Below are 12,960 nucleotides of genomic sequence, written 5' to 3' on the forward strand. Positions count from 1 at the left end.
AACTGCTATTCGTTGTAGCATGGAGCGGCGAAAGGACGACCAGGCCAAAGCAAAACAAAGTCAACCCATCCAAACCCGGACTGTTTATTTAGCATAATTTTAATAGTTTAAATAAACAATCCTGCCAACAATACATTCGTATACGGGTGTTCTTTCCGCAGGGAAACTTTTCCGGTCGCTGTGCCTCGAGCTGATGGGCTGGCAACGAGTGCAATTTTCTTTGGCCTTACCCAGCTTCTCAGTGGCTATATTTAGCTGCTTGGCTGTTGTTTAATTTAGTTTTCATCGGTATTTAGGAAGCTTCGTCAGCCCCTCGCGCCACCGGTACCGGTATTTGAGTGTGGAAAACTGTCCCTTTTGCTTGGCATTCATTCGTATCTTCCCACACGCCCTGTTCGCCAATATACTACACAGAAGAGAGAGAGAGCATTGTCACCAATTCGGTGGAATTGCAAACGAGGGAAATTTTACACAAAACTCATATTCATAATAGGAAAGTGGGGGATTCATGCAATAAAGAAAACATGGTTTCTTTGGTGCTTGTTTCACCGCTCTCCACGTGCTGCTGGCCATTTCCCCGGCGCGATTTCTCGGTGGTGGTTGGAGTTTCTGGTTCCACAGCAGTTTCCGACACGGCCCAGCATCCGGGCAAGGGTGAATCAGATATGAATAAATTATCACCTAGAGATTTACGAACGGTACGGGCGTTTCTTTAGTCGTGACCATTTTTCATGGAAGTGTAAGAAAAGATTTAAACCGGATGCTCCATTCAGGAAACATTTGTTCCGGGGTCGTCTCGGGATATAGTTGTTTTGGTTTGTTTGTGTGCTGCTGTTATGAATACTGGGATGTGATTAGGACATATGTATTCCAAGCGCGATCGGATTCTCGATAAATGAACCAGTTGTTACTATATGTTGGTTGCTTACAAATTAATGTGATTTTCGAGTAATTTTGGCTTTAAATTTTAGTGGATAGTTCGGAAAGCTGACGGTGCAGGTCACACTTTTATACTAGCACCTAATATTTGTTTTATAGCTATGTTGTGACTTAGCACTCAAATCACAATTGGTGCTCGTGCGGTATGAACACCTTCTTACTACGTGTTAGTGCAATGCCATGCCTCTATATCGGAGCTAGTTATGAAAAACAGTTTCACTAGGTCGTAAGGTAGAAGTACTATAATTCTCTAGCCTAAAATATTTGTAATGAAAAATGTATTAAATTTTAATATATTTACCTGCTGTTACAACTTGTATTGCATTATTCTAGTAAAGCACCCTAAATCAGGAGCGGATCCAAAAAATAATTCGGGAGGGGTTCGAAATTCGTTTTTAAAATGAACATTGTACAATACGTAAATTAGTATTGGTGGTCAACTTTGGTCTGTGAAAATTTTGAGTTTGAAGCGAATTTAAAATTTCTCAACAAGTAGAAAATTTCCGGGAGAGTTTGAAATCGCCTGTAATTATACAATTAACAAGCCTTCGAAACGTTCGTCTTGAAAGAAAACAATTATTAGAAATGATACAAAGGCGAAGTTTTAAACAAACAAAAAACAAAAATTGACAGCGCCGATGGTTGAGTTATAAGCGTGATCGCCACTCACACCAAATGGTCTGGGTTTAATCCCAGCCAAGGTCGTTGAGATTTATCTGAGATGAAAAAATTGTGGTCACGCCTTCCTTCGGAAGGGAAGTAAAGCCATTGGTGACCGGTCTATAAGTGAAGTCTTCTCTCTGGCGTCGGTGTTACTTGATGATGAAGAAGAAGAAAACAGAATGAAAGTGTGACATCCTAAGTAATGAGATGAATAAGCGCTCATCTACCCTATTTTAAAAAGATGCACTAGATTATTTGTGACTCTTAGGTACGTTGCTAAAAATGCAAGAAATGTTCATTGAAAATTTTCTATAGTTCAAAGTTCATATTGGCATCGTACTGACTCAATACCGATTACTCGGTAAGCAGTTCGAAATCGCACATTCATATATAACGGGTGTTCACTCAAAAAATGAGAATAATTTCAATACCTTTCTGTAATTAAAGTAAAGAGCGTAAATATTTTTCTCTCCAAGAGAATTGCTCTCTGAACTCCCTAGACATGGGTGGCATGTTTCTTTTCGCTCGAGTGCTGTTAGTTCAATGGAAGATGACGTCGAAACAGCAAGTACTCCGCGAGCGTGTTGTACGGTTTTACGAAACGGATTGTAATCGTGGAAAAAAGTTTACGGTAGACCACTTGCGAGACAAAAACGTTCCGGTGAGTACAGTTTACCGGATACTGGCATCCCTGAGCGTGGAGCGGAAGGCCGGTAGCGGCCGTCCGGCGAAGATAATGACGAAAAAGAAGAAGGAAGCGTTGAAAAAGCTGTTCGACTACAAGTACGGGACGAGTTTGCGTAACTCCGGCCGAAAATATCACTGCTCCCATATCTTGATTCACCGAACCCTCAAGATGGAGGACATCATCTGTCGGAAGAAAACTTGGTCCCTCGAGTACACGGACGAGCAGATAGCGATCGTGAAATCGCAGTGCTGGTGGATGACGAAGAACTACCGCGGGACGTCGTTCATGCTAGACGATAAAAGTTACTTTCCGCTCCCGAAGACCCACATTCCAGGAAATGACAGCTACTATTCCAGCGACAAGTCGGCCACACCCCCCGCAGTAAAATATAAGTTTAAGCATAAATTTGAAAAAAAGTTATGCTGTACATCGCCATATCCGACAGAGGGATTTCAAAGCCGTGGTTCAAGCCGAGCGATCCACAGTGGCGGGTCTTCGAACAAAAGTCGGACAAAACCAAACATGGTGCCCAATCTGGCTAACAATCACATGTTAAGGTAATTTTGGGGTGCTAAGCTCATCTTTAATGTCAAAAGTTATAAAAGATGAGGTAAATTTTCCCATACAGTGCTATCGAACCTTTCTTATAAGCATAAAAAAAGGAATTTGCTATCAACCCATTCAAGATATATTTGTAATAATATTACATAGTTCGAATCAAATTTGGTGAACATCTTCAAATGATCAATAAAGCTCTTTAAACATCCTTTAAAATGAAACTAGTTGTGCTCAAGTTGAATAAAATTGAAAGAGCAACATGTTTTTGAAGTGGAGATAGATACTGTGATTTCGTAAATGAATTTCATTAGAATTGTCTGAAACAGAGATGTTTAAAATTCTATTAAAAATTTAATTCTCATTCGATTGTCACAAAATTTGGAGAATATGTCAATACATAAGAAACCTAGGAAAAATAAAAAATATCAATATTTGAAACATAGGTTTTGTCCGTTCGCCGGCCACTGTGCGGTCTGGCCATCAATCAACAAGTGTACCAGGAAGAGTGTCTTGAGAAAATTCTTCTGCCGTCCTTAAAGGAGCATCATGCGGATCTAAAGTAAGTCTTCTGGCCGGACAAAGCGTCTTCCCAATAACGCCAAGAAGACACTGGAGTATCTTGAGCAGAAAAAGATACCGTACGTGCTGAAAGAATGGAACTCGGCCAACTTGGCCCAGTGCCATCCCATTGCTAATTTTTTGGCTCCCTCAGTGCCCTAGTGTACAAAAATAATTGGCGGACCAAGGATACGAAGCAGTTGACACCAAGATCCGGAATTGTGTCCGGAAGATGGACGTCAACGCCGTCCAGCGCTCTGTGAGACCATCGCGACTAAGTTGCGTCGTACGGTTCACTAGGGCCCCTTCTCCAATATTCATTGACGTTTTTTTTTTTGGAGAATAAACATTATGTTTAAAAAAAGTGAATTCGTTGATTTTTTTTTTGTTTTTAACTACATGACAGAAAAATTCTCATTTTTTATTGAACACCCATTATTCCATGTGATCAAGAAATTCACGGCATCATAAAACCAAGCCCAGGATGGCATTGGACGAATCCAAGTGTCGCTCAATCAGGAATCAGAATATATTGGCTTGAATGGCACGTTCCCCATATATAGTCAAGGATTTGTGCCTTGCCGTGTGTTTTCATCATTTCCTGAGCGGAAGAAAAGGACAAGGAGGTGTGGGGAAGTAGAATTGGAAGGGAGAGAAAAATAACAGCACATAAACAAAAACAAACAGCAGGTAAGTTAAACTCACAAGCAGTGCTGCATTCGGTAACCGTAAACAGAAAACCTTCCTACACGGTCGCAAGCACTCATATTCGACTCTCTTTCCGTGTAAGTTCTCACACTGAGATAGTGACATATACTGTCAGTCATACTACGTGAGTGCCTTTGCGGAAAAATGTTCTGTCTTTTTGCTCTTTTGCTCACTTCGTTTCGTTTCAGCTTGACTGAAATCTCTCGATGACAGTCAGTTTCGAAAGTTATTGTCATTAAGTCTGGCAAGGGAAGTTTTAAATTCTGCACGATACAAGCCTTGAATTCAATATTACAGTTCAAATACATTTACCTGTTTAAAAGTGGTTTGGTTGCTAACCAACGATTGTTCGAGAAAAATTGTATTTCAATTTCCTTCACCGTTTGGATAAGAGCTGTAATAGAATTACGCGCATTTATAAATTCATTCGATGTATGACTATGGAACATGCTAAAGCAATGTAATATTTAATAATAGGTATAATATTCGTTGTTGGCTCCAATGGGTCCGGGCCAACACCGATGGGGTTAAAAATCCTTTGCCGGACTGTTTCTGCACTCACCACGGATTGAAGATAGAAAATTGCTGCTGGTGGCTGGAGATAATCGGGAACGGACGGCCCGCGGGTACTCAGGCGACGATCACTTGTGGTATAGGGTTTTCGAGCATCAAATGACCAAAGAACACTCGCGATGTACCATTAACACAAGCTCTTTAGTAACTACATATATTTCTGTTCGATAATAATTTTTAATCTATTTAAACTATGGTACATTAATTCATTTTTTAACGGCGCACACGGTCTTCCAATACCGATCTGATTGCTGGTTAGTACTGCACTGCCTTGCTTCTCACTGATAGTAGGTCAGCAGACCTCCGATGTGGCCTGCGATGTTTTTGGCGATCGGTCCGATCTCTCTTAAGGTTTCCCCACACTGACGCGATTTTGTCGCAGCGACTGCGAAAATTTCGCGAAGCGACTTGTCGCTAGCAACTCTGCTCATGGCGACAGATGTGCGCTCCCATACTGACGCGAACTTTTCGCGTCGGCTGTTGCGAAATTGCAGCGATTTTTTAACAATCGCTGCGTGCGAGGATTGTGTCGCAGTCGCTGGGTGTTCGCCAGATATTCGAGATGGCGCAGACTAATCAACTATTGTCATTTGGCGCATCTCAACTTTACATAAATAATAATACTTTCAAAGTAGATTGTTGGTTGACTTTGATATCCCTTTTTCGGTCAATTTGACCAGAATTCCGGAAAAAATGAAAATAGTTATACGAAAAAAATTGCCTAAATTTCAAAACCAAACTGATGGGCGCTACCAAGTCCAACAAAACTATTTGAAAAAGAAGATTACATACCGTATGAAAGCCAGGTAAATCAAATGAATACTGGAGCGGTAAAATTGAATTGAAATTAGGGTGGTTAGAGCTATTTACTATAATTCAGTGCTTCAAGTCTTTCGAGAAGAAAAAATATTCCAAAGCGGACTCATCTTTCCAAAGAGCTGATCGAAAAATAGTTCGACAAACAGGCTCTTAATCCCAACGATTCGAACGTAGAAGAATTAGTGAAAGCATTAGAAAAACGATACGTCGGTAATAATTCGGATGATGAGAAAGAAGGCCTTCCAGAAAAGGACGATCATTTCTTGTTCAAGGAAGATCTTTTAGCATTTTGTTTGAGGGAAGAAATTAACGCCAATGAACGGTTGAACATGTTATGCCAAAGACTCCATAACAATCTGAAATATAAGAATATAAAGTTCATACCGCAAATCGAGCGGGAGATTGAAGTTACCGACAAAATAAAGATAAATCGATGAAATCTTGGGTACGGAATCGATCGGAATTCCCATGCAATCAGATGATAATCATGTTTCTTCAGCTGGACGAAGAAATAGCAACCTCTCGTCGAGCAAGTTCTGTATGTTGGTTAACGGTATAACCCAATAGAGCAAGTGCACATCAAATCAAAATATACTCACACTGATAGCTGCTCAATTTCTCAAGAGTACATGTATCTGTCCGCCTAGATTGAGGGAACATTCGAAATCAAAACCCCACTGCTTCTGGTCGGATATACGCGCAGCCACGACGAATCATCTGAATACACCTCTATGCAAACCGGATCTAATCTGCCGCATATGCGAGAGTTAACTTACATCTCCTTATTTATAATCCTGGAACCAAATGTGGAGACTCCCAAGTTCGGCACCAACGGACTGGAGTGTGTGGAGTTGCAGCAGACTATGGCGCGTATTTATCTGTGAGGAGAGGCGTACCGCAGTGTTTCCTAGGAGGGGATGCTACCGCTAGCAACGTTGCTCAGTGGCGAAAGGGTCTGCGTTACAAGGCTGCTTGGTCCGATCAATGTTCCCTTTGTGATCGATGAAAACGTGGAGCTAATGATATATAGGCGATATGTTTCACTACAACATGGATGCATGTTCACAAATTGGCGGAATTCGGTCCACTAACCGAGTAATTTTTAATCGGTTCCAAAGATAGACAATATTTATGCAGCCAAGTTTTTTAGGAAATCATGAATATGATGTGCGCTTCGCCGAAGGATTTAAATGTTTTATTACCTTGTTTTTACATTTTTTTGGAGCACTATGTGTATCTTATCTTAGGACACAGTCTCCTAACAGGTGATAGTACTTTTGTCATTATACGAGAGAACAACGATTTCTACTTTGTGGATCTACAACCAGCGGTAAAAAATACTCCAGCTCCGATACGTACTGTCCTTTAAGTAGAATTTACTACTTTGTCAATCAGGACAACGTCTAGGGAAATATTCCAAAAGAGAACCGGGTGTTCCTGACACAGCTAGATGTGAACAAATCAGCCTACTGGAGACCGCTATTCAATCGATCTCATGAAGCTCCCACTAGGGTTGTGGTACCGGTAATACCGGTACCGAAAATCCCGGGAATACCGACCCATTTTTGGTACCGTAATACCGGTACTGAACAAAAGCCAGTACCGGTATTTTCGGTACTATACAATTTTTTATGACAAATATCGGTCTGCCAGATAACGTTTAATTATATTAATTTGCCTTCTAGATAAATCGTTGAGATGACACCTTTGTGTGGGAATGAGGTCATCATAATAATTCTAGAAGTTAGTTTTATTAGCGACATTCTGATTGGTTTCCATTATTGACTGGGTGGCGCGTAATAAGACTATGGTCTAAGTCATGTCTGCTGTATTTGATTTGCTCTTAAACCTTTATCTATAAAAGAACGAACAGCGATTTAGTAGCTAACAGTTTTAGACTTGGTGAACCGCTTCAAATGGGGCGATTTGTAATTATTGGTGATCGGAAAATTCAGCAAAACTCCATAGTTTACAGGAAAGCAAGGAGCCTTGATATGCATTAGAGAATAGTAGGCAAAGACATAAAGGTCGAAACCAATTTTCAGAAAAGCAAGAAAGGAAATGCGATTGACCTGCTCGGATTTACTGCGATTCTCGCTTTGATTTACTGTTGTTAATAGGGTTTCATACATTTACCATCTGTTCAAGACGACGAAAGTCGCACCACTTAGCAGTAATTGATTTCAAAGTGGTCTAGATTTCGAAATAAAAGAAGGTGCCCTTTACGAAAAACATCCTCTGTGAAATGAGTCTTGCCATTCCGAAGCAATTAAAAACAATAAACATGTTTTTTTGATCAGCACAAGTCAATCATCTGAGAATAAGATCATCAGTTTGAGCATTCAATTTCAGTTTGAAGCTTTTTTCGAATTTTTTAAAAAAATATTCGAGTACCGGTACTGAGGGCTTCAGTACCGTAGTACCGGTTCTCGCCAAAAAGGGTCGGTGCTGCGAACGCTACCCACCGGTTGTATTCACGATGGAATTTACTTGTACAAAAGTGCACTGAATGTATGAGATTTGTTAAAAACTTTTGAAAAAAAGATTTTTAAGAAGATTGCAATTTAAAGAACGCACCGTGAAATTTCGAGCCACATCTTTCCATTTTAAGAACTATATTTGCTCCACGGATAACATTTCCGAACACAACGTGTTTACTATCCAGTCAATCGGTTCTAAAAATATACCGTTAAAATTGACGCTCGGAGTGATATATGTGGCATCTCAATTACTTTTCCGGACACATATAAACAACTGAGAACCATTCATATTAGGACCGGAATTAGCCATCGACAGTACTCCAAACCCAAAGTGTTTTAAATTAAAACTTTCATCGACAAACTTTTTTCCGAATATAGATTTTCCACCCATTCCATTGTTTGCAGCAAAATCCCCACCTTGGCACATCTAAAACGGAAAATTGGCATTTTTTTGATGCACTACCAGAACAAAAAAAAACTTGCAAACTCCGGAATAATCCTATGAAACATAGACCCTTTATAGTCACAACCTTGCTCCCCAGCGCACAATGCTCAAAAATTTTCCACCGTCTTCGGCACAATATCTGCCCTGAGGGACATTATAATGCTTTCCACGGCATTGCTGCCTACTCGAATACACCGGATTTCGTTTTTTCTCTTCCGGTGCGCCATCGGCTGAGTGGCCTCGATACTTCCTGGTCACCTCGAAAGCCATCAACGTACTTCATCTGCTCCATTGTAAATTCTTATTTAATCCGCCCAAGACCCCAAGTATTCTTTGACTGCGTTCGCCCTCTTCTATGTTGGTACCTGTGATCGATCGTGACAGTCGAACATATATCATTCCAAGTCATTAACGTCCAGTTCTATAGCTTCTTGTCCTGTCTCATCAGGTTGCGTCAAAATTATTCTAATCTGTGAACCTGCAACTTCTTTCTTTATGTGATAGATCATCTCCAGGAATCGCTTTTAGTTTGCATAGAGTTCCATCTAGGTGTCCGTGCTCTTAGTCTTAGTCTAAGCTCCTACCGTCGTTGCTCCTACTGTACGAACCGTGAATCACGAAAAAGCAGAACGTTTGGAATATCATTCATAACCGTTTTCTCCAATAGCTTGGACAGTTGGTCGGTGTTAAGCAAGAGGGTGAATGTTTTGACGTTTCTTTGAAAAATGAGTGAAGCCAACATAAGCTGGCTTCCTGGCTCGGATAGTTGCCAAAAATGACAGCGAACGCGCTTTAAGCAACGTTCACATCACTAGGAGCCAATGTTGTTAACTCGAAATGACACTTATCGAATACAAACAAACGTCATTTTAATGTGCTTAACTGGTACTGAGGTGATAAAAGCATTCGGATTTTGTGTAGGAACAACGATGAAAGAGAAAGCGTGATTTCTCATATATTGTTATTAATTACTTGTTTTGAATCCAACTTTTAAACAGTGTCGTACAGTTCATGTGAACACACCTTGAACATTTGAAGCGTAGCTAGCGCTACTGGCACTTGGTGGGAGCTTCAGGCAACAAACAGTTTTCACGGGGCTGGTGTTAAGTCAGACTGGACTAAGTCGCAAAATATCAAAAAATTGTGATAATGATAGCACTGGATAAAGAATTTTTTCTGCTACATTCAACTTTTGCCAGATTTGCAGCAATAAACAAGAATGATGGCAAAAATTAATTTCCAATTACAATATAAAGTATGCTGCAATTCAAACTTTAAACTTGTTTTTCTCTAAATCAATATATTGTCAGTCCGGTCTGCGTAACTCCGACCAGTTCGCTCTCAGCAGGACTTATTCATTACCAGCCATCGAAGTTTAGTCTTTGGTCGTGGTTGCCGAACGAACCATCGCAGATCCGGATCGCAAGAATCTGGGGGATTTGTGTAATCCTCTATTTTCTTCACAGTTATTTCCTCCAAACCTTATGACACTGTTGCTATAATCTGTATTTTTCGTAATTTTGTAGTTTTATTGCGAACGAAAATCTGTTGGTTTACACTGTACATCAGGTCAAGGAAAAGCAGTTTTGATTAAAGTTAACAATTAACATAGGGAGCAAATAATTATTTATAATCCTTTGCGCAGCGAATGCCTGCTCAGCTTTATACTCGTCGAAAGCCTCTACGAGGACAGCCCGCTTGATCTTGCTACATCTTACGAAGTAAGATAGCTCATTTAGAATTTTATCCATTGTATTGCTCCAAGGGGGCCTCCGCAGATCATTGTTCTCGACAGTTTCACCGGCTGTCCGACGGTTCCGTACAAATCGCTCAATTGGACCCACAGTACGATGTACGGGTGATTGGTGGTTAGTTTGCACCGCTTCTCCTTCTATCGCTATATTGTAGCACAATATGTATCTGCTTCGTCAGCGGAACCACTCACAGGAGCAATGGTACTCACCCAGCCCAGGTGGTACTTTTATATCGCCGTTAGTAGTGTGCTGATGAAAAAATTTGTATCCTTAATGTCGGCCAGCAATAGCATCTGGTTGAACAGGTAAGTGAAGGGTTTCTATCAAGCCTACCTGGAGTAACTGCGGCTACCTGTAGCTTGCGTTTTCGGCAGTTATTCTTAAACGACACAGCATTGATTCAAATATACTCATGTGTTCCGAGCTAAATGCTTCAATTCCCTGCGGCATGTCATCGTTTAGTTGAACGCACAGCACAATTCCTAGACGTGCCTTTTTGTGAAAAGGTCTCCCGTGATATTTGGTTGCAGTGGAAAGAACTTCCCCGCTAAACGCTTTTTGTCTAGTAAGTACTATGGTTTCACTATACCGTCGATTTTTACCACCGGCGCAACCATCGCTCGCTGTCACTTGATTGCTAATGTTCACCGAACCGGTCGTATTGAGCTCGTCATCATGCCCCACGTGATCGGCTAGAGTGAGTCGGTTTTCGAATGAGATGGAATGATTTTTCAATACACCTCGATGAAAGCTGCCATTCTGACTTCGTCTGAGTCGTCTAAACTTGTGCAATTCAGAAGCTGCGGAATATCAATACTGGTATCTAAACTAAGTCTTCGAAAACACTCGAAATCATTAGAAATTGATGCTAGACTGTTTCAGTGCGATGGCGTGGTTGACTTGATGAAAACGCCCAAGGATCCGTTCCACCATACCCTGAGTCAAGGTCACTGTTGGTTGAAAGTCTCTGATCTGCCAGATGCTCCAAATGCGCAAACTCGATTGGCAGTGGTGTCCTTTGTCTGTGGTTGTACGTCGAAGTGGACGAAGTAACAGTAAACGACCGTAGCGACGTTGTATCTATGGAGCTAAGATCACTTTCCGACGTATGTCGGCCGTTGTATAGTCCACTCTGACCGATACTTGGCAGTTCAGCGCTCAAGTAGGTGAAAGTGGATACTTTTTTACTGCTGTTGCTGCTACTGTTGGTTGCATGCTGTGCCGGCATAGGAAACACGTAAGCATACTTAATGGCTTTTCGAGTTTTCAATTAATGTACCTTCAAACTGCTGTCCTGGAATACTATCGGTGCAGAACCAAAAATCATTTCAGCCATCGACGTGGTATCACTTTTGGTTTAGCTGTTGTGCTGATATAAAATTTTGCGATGATAAAATTTCCCACGCTGTTGGATCGCTTTGTGGCTTTGTATTGCGGTACTGCAAGTGGACGTTGTTGCTGCATTGTATTCGCCGGAAATTTTCTCGACCGCACTGGAATCAAACAGTAGTTTACGACCTCCGATGTCACATTCGCGGACAAGAACACGAACCTGTTCAGCGGTGAAAGTTGATTCTTCTGAGGTATATTTCTCTGTTGCTGAACTAGCGCTGCGCTTCTTGGTACACTATAGTTCAAAACAGCTTATTGAATAATGCAATATTATAGTCAACTGATTTACTATCCTCTCTTCTTGTTTGTTTTCTTATGTGGTTTTTATGTGTTTGTTTGTGTTATGTTATGTGTTTTGGTTGGTCAAAATGTATGAACTGACAGCGGTTGGGGTTAGAACCCGACTCAGTTTCAGGTTCAAGCAAAAACGCTATTACTGTGTCGAACAAACGACCCAAAGACGATGTTTTAAATATAAAGACACGCGGACAGATAAACTCTCGACAAACATATGATTACGGCCTAAAAGCCAACTGTCAAAATCCACTTTGAATGGAAATTCCAGACAAACCGTTACTAGTCGAACACAGTTCACAACAGTTTATGAAAGAGAAAACTTTTCTCTTTCGTTTATTATCAACATCTGTGATTGGCGTGAAACGGTTTGTCCGGAATTTCCATTCAAAGTGGATTTTGACAGTTGGCTTTTAGGCCGTAATCATATGTTTGTCGAGAACTATTCTCACTGAATGGCTGATAAAACAATCGAAAAATATTTTTTGAAATTTTAGGACAACATACGTCGTTTACCATGAGATTAAAATTGAGGTTGTCCCATCTAGCTACTATAGTTTGCAAATGTCACTTTGTGTCGCTTGTAATGCGAAATTCGCGCCGGTGTGGGCACACATGCGAATCGCACTGTCGCAGGAAGCGCGACGAAATCGCTAAGCGAAATTTTCGCAGTCGCTGCGACATAATCGCGTCAGTGTGGGGGAACCTTTACGCTCTCACGATGTGCTGCTATCAGTGTGATCCTTATCAGTAGTGGTATCGTGATCACTGCTCTCGCTCTACCGTCGCGACGATGATGATGACTCTCCACCACATTCCCTAATGTGTGTATGGTTGTAGTTGCCGGTTAAATGATGATGGTTAGCCTCTGGATTAGCTTGCTATTATCCACTTTGCGCAGAATCTACCTGCTGTGCTGCTGAACCCATGGTAGTGTGGGGACCGTGGTTGAATGATGAGATGATGCAGGGTTGTAGCATAGGGTGTATCCTTGTAGTTACTAAACATCCTCACCCACCCTGAAATCGCTGCATTTCTGAAAGAAAGAAAGAAAAGGCTCCTCTTCGACGTGGGAGGGGATGGGGAGGA

The 12,960-nt window shown here is 41.2% G+C and overlaps 2 pseudogenes; one reads left to right on the forward strand and one right to left on the reverse strand.

Annotated features, from left to right (window-relative positions):
- The first annotated feature begins 2,812 nt into the window (after positions 1–2,812).
- LOC131694879 (uncharacterized) lies at positions 2,813–6,219 on the forward strand (annotated as a pseudogene).
- A 3,563-nt stretch (positions 6,220–9,782) lies between these two features.
- On the reverse strand, positions 9,783–12,879 carry LOC131694880 (folliculin-interacting protein 2-like; annotated as a pseudogene).
- Between the last annotated feature and the right edge of the window lie 81 nt (positions 12,880–12,960).

Source organism: Topomyia yanbarensis, unplaced genomic scaffold (assembly GCF_030247195.1).
Source record: "Topomyia yanbarensis strain Yona2022 unplaced genomic scaffold, ASM3024719v1 HiC_scaffold_183, whole genome shotgun sequence".
NCBI lineage: Eukaryota > Metazoa > Arthropoda > Insecta > Diptera > Culicidae > Topomyia > Topomyia yanbarensis.